At 36.2% G+C, this 7,064-nt stretch overlaps 1 protein-coding gene across 1 annotated transcript in view; it reads left to right on the forward strand.

Moving 5' to 3' along the window:
* LOC107623013 (oxysterol-binding protein-related protein 1D) overlaps positions 6,592-7,064 on the forward strand; it is a gene marked incomplete in the record, with an annotated part of 7,107 nt that continues 6,634 nt past the window's right edge. The window contains 1 exon segment of the mRNA XM_016325127.2: positions 6,592-7,064.

Genomic DNA, 7,064 nt, shown 5'->3' on the forward strand with positions numbered 1-7,064 from the left:
ATTTTGTCTGAATAACATGAAATCTGTTTAGACTACCGGCTGTGAACTTGGGAAGTGATGATCCTTCCTCTCAAGGACGCACAGAACAGAGTAGTGTAAACCAGCCGTCACAGAGCATGTAATTTCTCTTTCAAATAACCGTTACTTTTATTCTTCTATTACCCTTCTACTTCTAATTCTGTATATATGTTTTTTAGAAAAAAAAGCCCTTTATTATTTTATTCAAGAAAAAAAAGGCAGGAAAAAAAGCAAAAACTGCAAGTATGTAAGTTCTCAAAAAACAAAGCCTGTCTTCTTTTTGAATTGTTCGGGTGTATTTCTTGAATTTCTTTGGGTGTATTTTAGATTGAGTCCGGCTGATTCGAATATGATGGTTGTGAGGGAACAGACACCGTCGGATGCGCTTGCAATGTGAGTTTTCCAAGAATATTTAAACCTTATAACCTTATTATTTTCAAAAGCGTTGTTAACCCTTCTTTTTTCTTCTTGTTTAGAGTCCCGATTCAGGTTTTTGTGCCTGCATCCCAAACAACCACTGAGATAGATTTTGAACCAACCCCTATGCTACAGATTGAAGGGACTACAGTAACGTAAGAAATAGTATTGGGTGTATATTTGTTTAGAGTTTGGGTGTATATTTGCTAACAGTTTGGGTGTATATTGTTCCTGATTAGTTTTTTTTTTTTACACCATGATTAATTTTGTGTAACTGTGCAGCACTTCTGAAACCCCCAAACAACTTCAAGAGACCACACCCACGCTTCCCCCAGCTCCAACTAAAATGTAAGTTCATCAGACTAAAATCAATCTTTGCTTATCATCCGTATATTCTTATTCTTATTCTTATACATGATGACGCAGTCATCCAGCTGCAGAAGACGCTGCTGCCCTGTTGATGATAGCACGGACAGCAACCTATGTTCCTAAAACAGATCCAGGGGTGCCATCATTCAGCCTTGGATTGACTGATTCAAGCCAGGAGGGGGGCATCAACGCAGGAGACAGAAAGCGCAAAATCTCCAGAAGCTGCAAATTTGATAAAACAATTGGACAATTTGGTCCAAAAAATAGCAAGCAGCGCGGCGAAGGGAAAAAACAAAAGTCCATAAATTCAGAGGGAGACTAGGGGAGAAAGTTCTGCAAAGTTTGAAACTCTTGGGGGAATAAATCAAATTCCAGATGATATGAAACAAAAGTGCTACATCTGGGGGACGAGACTCAAGGAAGACGCAGATGGCAATACTAACGAGTATGAGGAGATGTGCACTCTGATTGGTCAAAGAGAATACATTTTGATGAGAATGCACCTTGTATCCCTCCAGGCAAAAAGTAATATAGAATCTCAGGTAATATTAGAATAACATTAATGTTTTTACACCAAAGTCAATTGCAATGCTTATTAATATAAAATTGATTTCGGCATATATTTCTAGATTGTATCTGCCATCTGCCTCATCCTCAACCAGAAAAATGAAAAGAGGTTTCAAGAACAAATATACTGTCTTCCCCCCCGATATTGTGGTAAGTGTTACTTCTACGAACTTTGGGTGTATTTTCTGTATTGATTTGGCTGTATTTTTTACGTTCGATTGGGTGTAAGTTTAGTATTTCATTTCTTGTTTCACAATTCTTGCAGAGCATGGCGCTTTCGGATCACCCAAAGGGGGAATTCATATCACCGAAAATGAAAAAGGAATTCAGGGTGGAAGCCTACCCGAGTTTCATTCCCTTCATAGATAGAAAAAAATTAACTTTCGCATCCATATGTAAGTTTTCGTTTGCTAAATTTGTTAGTACGCTTATTTACTTATATGACAAATAAAATAACGCACTGCAGAAAGGGGAGAACGAGAAGAAAATTAAAGCATCATATGTTAAAATATCAGGCCAAAAAACAAGGTATAAATTTGTGACTCTGAACATTAAACTTTCGTAAATGAGATTTGTAATTTATTTTCTTCGTTTTCAGCTATGACTGCGCTATCTACGTTATGAAGTGGATAGGGTTAATTGAGCCGGAAAACATCAAAAAGGGGAAGTATGAATGAGATAATTGGCCACAGGTAACTGTCTTTAGAACTATATAACTCTGTATTACTTTACTGAATTAATATTGCTGTTTAAACAGAATATACTTTTTAATTGTAGGAGGAGGTGGACCACTATAGAGTGGAGTATGCTTCCCAGATACTATTCAGTGAGATGAATAAACAAAGAGATCGGGCAATTAGAGAGAGTAGTGCTATAAGGCTGTCGAAGCCATCCTCTATATTATTGAGTCCGTTTTGTCAGCTTAATTCTGCTGATATAGAAACTGCGTAATCCAACTGCTGGGTAGTTTGTAAATTGAACAAATGATGTAAATATTTGCCATTTATCAACAACTTCTATTCCATGTATATTTTTTTCCATAGTTAAACTATTTGTGCTGGTAAACTGTCTGGGATGTATTCAAAAGCTGTATTACAGGTGGTAAAATATGAAGGAAAAAATCAAGGCATATATAAACGCAAATTATAAACTGTTACACCCAACGCAAGTCTAATAATACACCCAAGATTGCATAAAATATACACCCAAACTGTCTGTGCTATATTCAAAATGTATGAATTACATGTACTAAAATATGAAGAAAAACATCAAATCAAATATACACCTATAACCTGCGAATTTTTACAGCTTTTGTTCTATATGTATCTAAATATGTGTCTATATGTAAATTGTGAATTAACAAAAATACACCCAAAAGAACAGTGCTTTTACACCCATATTCTATAAAACTATACACCCAAAGAGTTATCCCCTGCTGCTGGTACCCTGAACTGATAATTCATAACGTGTCCTTGATATTGGCTGGAATTTGAATGCGCCGCTGATGAAGCATCAAACAGGTTTATCTGAATATAACACTCACACATTAGCTAACCTATTAACGAGAAAAATAAACTCAATCGCCACAAATTTAAAGAACATTACTTTTACCTCGCTTAAAACTTTCGTCTTCTTCTTCTTTGTGGCATTTGCAATCTGTTTCTCCAGCTTTGAACCTAGCCTGTTTTTTGGACGTCCTCTTGTTCGAATTCTTGGCAGGCTTTGAAGCTCGTTAATGGATTCCAAGTTGGCGTCTTCGTGGGATAAAGAAGATGTCCCATTCCTTTTGGCTTTTAATGCTTCCATCTCGGCCATGACGTTATCGTACGCACGGTGCAGAATTGCAGTCAGCTCCTCCGATTCGGAGGTAAATTCGCAAATATTTTGCGAACAAAAAACTAATTGGTCGAACCTCTTGCTTCTTGGCTCCATTAGTGGCTCGTCGTGGCTGCTCTTGATGTGTGTGTGTCGCCTCTTTACCTTCTTGCTCCATCATTCCAGTATGTATCTAGGTGACACTTGGCTTGCTTGTTCGAAGCTTAACACGCTTAGTGCGTGACGGCACAGTATCCCTCTCGACTCGAATAATAAGCATTCGCATTTTGCACAGACCAAATTATACCTGAAATAAATTACCATAGTCCAGAATGCAAAATCATTAGGTACACCCTAACAAATGCTTCGTATACACCCAATGGAACAGCCAATATACACCTCTGCTGTGGATTCGTAAAAATACATTAATTTAGCATCATAAACAGGGGCAGTTTGTTACCTGTTTGTATTGTAGGTGGTGTCGAATGAAATGACATCTCCGAAATACTCAAAGGCAGCTCTGCTTCTTGCATCGGCCCAAAAAGCCAGCTTAATCGATTGATCCTCTTCGAGTTGGAGCTCAAAAAAGAAATTCTGATTCTTCTCTTTCATTCTTAACAAATATTTCCCGAATTTCTTTGCATCTTCCTGTTCGGAAACATTCCGCACTTCCCTGGTAATATAATTCCTCACGTCCTTTTTGATAAAATTTAACTCACGGTGACCCCCGGCAGCCGCAACAAATGATTGGTATGTTTTGCTTGGTCTGATACCGGTCTCCTCGTTATTCTCTATTGTACGACGAATGGACATGCTTAGTTCCCTGTCCTGTTTGAGCATTTCTGCTTTGCTTGGACAGCAGGGGTGTGAATGATCCAGCACAACCTTTGAAATGATCCAAGCACCGACATCCTTCAATGTGTGTATATAAATTCTTGCAGGACAGTTTAGACCGGCTGTCGGATTGGTCTACTCGGTCGGAGATATTTTAGATTTCCATTTTCCCTCTCTGCTACATGTAATCAGTTGTTTCTTAATCTCGTTTCCCTTCCTATTTGTGCACCGAACTCTTGTAGAGAAACCTGCAGCTTTGGCGTAGTTCCTGTAAAATTTTCCAGCATCTTCAAGGGTGGTAAAGGTCATTCCAACTTTCGGAACAAGCTCGTCATCAACAACCGAGAAAGGCTGCACAATACACCGTGTCAGAAACTGTGAATACACCCATAGATATGATTCAAATACACCCAATCATGCCTAATATGATACACCCGAACCGCAACAACTCAACTACATAATGACCTTTAAAGCCATAAACTGTAAATATACAGGCTGCATAATACACCATGTCAAAAACTAAAAACACACCCAATCATGTCTGATATAATACACCTGAACAACAACAACTCAATTGAAATAACAAAACCAGTAGTGTAGATACACCCACACTTCTAACAAAAATACACCCAAAAAAAGACCTGATCTACACCCGAGCGTCTGCTATAAATTCCAGGTAATTAATCACAACTAATACATTGAATCGACAGATTCATGTTAACGTGTTAGTTTCACAGTCAATGTTCAGCAATTTTTCAACTACACAATGCTATACAAATTACTGAAAGAAAATTCATTATGTAAATTAAACCTCAGGAACTTCGTTAGATTCAAATTCATAATCCACTTCGCCTGGATTCAGCTGACAATCTGAGGTTGAATGATCCATTATCTTCAAAACGAGTTCAAACTTTGATTTCATAAAACAACAAATCAAAATAGAAAACGAAGCTCGAGTTGCAGAGAGAGAAAAAAGTAACGTAAACGAAGAACATACCAGTGAGAAAAGGAGAGGAAAAGAACGATGGAGAAGAACGAGAGAAGACGCACGAGAAGAAGAACAACCAAATCTCAAAATAACGAAAACGAAGAAGGAAACAAATATTTTAAATTTGGTAGTTAGATATACGCGGGATCTTATATAGCGCGTGTAATCAACGTATGTGGAGGAGCGCGTATTTTAGTTTTATTGTTTAATGAACTTGTAAAGCATAGGGCTTGTATGCAGAGTTTTTCCGTTAAGTATATTTAATTTTACCCATTTACTTCCTTTCAATTGCTATAAATATATTTTGCTATAAATATTAGTTACAATATATAATTGGAAAATGAAAATACAATGACTTAGAAATTTTATTTATAGAAAGAATTATTTAAGGATCTAATTGAGATATATATAGAACTAAATCATGGAAATAATAATTTTTGAATAATAAATAGGGTTGGACGAAAAATTTAATGACGTTTTTAAAATATTTTTTCTCTTATTTATCTAATTAAAAAAAGAATAATAATAGAATATATTTAAAATATAAATATATTAAAAATAAATTAAATATAATATATATTTATATATAAATATGTAATAGTTTATTTTGGTATATGCATGTTATCTTTTCAACAAATAATATTCATGAAAATCATAGTACAAATTATGGGTCAAAACTCCGAAAGTCATTTAATCTAATGACAACGATTGAATCCAAATACAACTGGTCAACGCCACACATACATAACCTGTTAAGTCTTAAGTGTTAACCATCATATCCCACGATAGATATCTACTTATCTAGTGTGATAATGTGATATTATATCTACCAATAACAGATTGATCAAAACCAACCACGTAGGGCCATATCATGTAATGTAACATAATTTTATACATTGTTAGTTCATACATATTTTATATATATAATAATTATATATTCTTACTTTGTTATGTCAATAAAAATAAATATTTTTCGTATCTATTATATAAATAATTATCTAAAAGAATAAATTTAAATAATTTCAAAACATTTTTAACTATTAGTATATCAAATTAAATTTATTTAACATAGTGCCATAGTAGCATCATAAATATTTTTTAATTAATTACCATAACCAAAAGTTCCCCCCACATTTCGACCCCAACGGATATCCAACCCCAACCCAAACCCATCGTTCTACAATCGCTTTCATCCACACGAAATGACCGAGACACCCTCACTCACATCGCAATCAACACCACTAAGCCGGGGGAACACCCCAGGGTAAGAAAGTCAATCCAGCCCCTTTCATCATGGCCATGGGCCTGGCCCAAAGAAAAAAAGAGGGTCTTCCCCTCACCCAACGGACACTGCCTTCCCCACCCCACAAAAACACACTTACCTCAGTTACCTGCGCATAAAGTGCGCACGTTAGCTGTCTCCTCTTACAATCATGCCTAAAAAGGTTCTCTCTCTCTCTCTGAAAAAAAAAAAAGCTTAACATCACAATTCGCAAGTACAAAACTCACATAAAACGCAAATCCCATTTATTTATTTATTTATTTACCTTCTTTAATTGAATTGAATAATGAACCGGAACAGAAGGGAATCCGAACCAAACACGAACCATGCATTAATTGAATGGCATGGTTTTATAGTTGGCGGTATGGCTTAGAACCTTTATATTTTGTGAAATGGGAATGGAAAATGGAAGAAAGAGTGAAAGAAAGGTGACACAGTCACACACAAAAAACACACACACACACTCTCTCTCTCTCTCTCTCTCACACACACACACTTCACAACGCAAAACGAAACAAGGCAAGGACATTGCTATGCTAAGCTATGCCATCTATGTACTGATAAAATTTACTGAGTGAGAAGTGTGTGTGTGAGTGACTTAAATGGATCTGAGTGGGCAGTGTGTAGTAGTGGTTCAGCTCTTTATAGCCTGCCACAACAACTGTACCTCACTCCCTTTCCTTTCTCTTCTTCTTCGTCTTCTCTACTGAACCAGAACAAAACAGAAAAAACAAAAAAAACCTAAAATAAAGAAAAGAACGTTTCTTTTCGCCA

The sequence above is a fragment of the Arachis ipaensis genome, chromosome B10, assembly GCF_000816755.2.
Source record: "Arachis ipaensis cultivar K30076 chromosome B10, Araip1.1, whole genome shotgun sequence".
Lineage (NCBI taxonomy): Eukaryota > Viridiplantae > Streptophyta > Magnoliopsida > Fabales > Fabaceae > Arachis > Arachis ipaensis.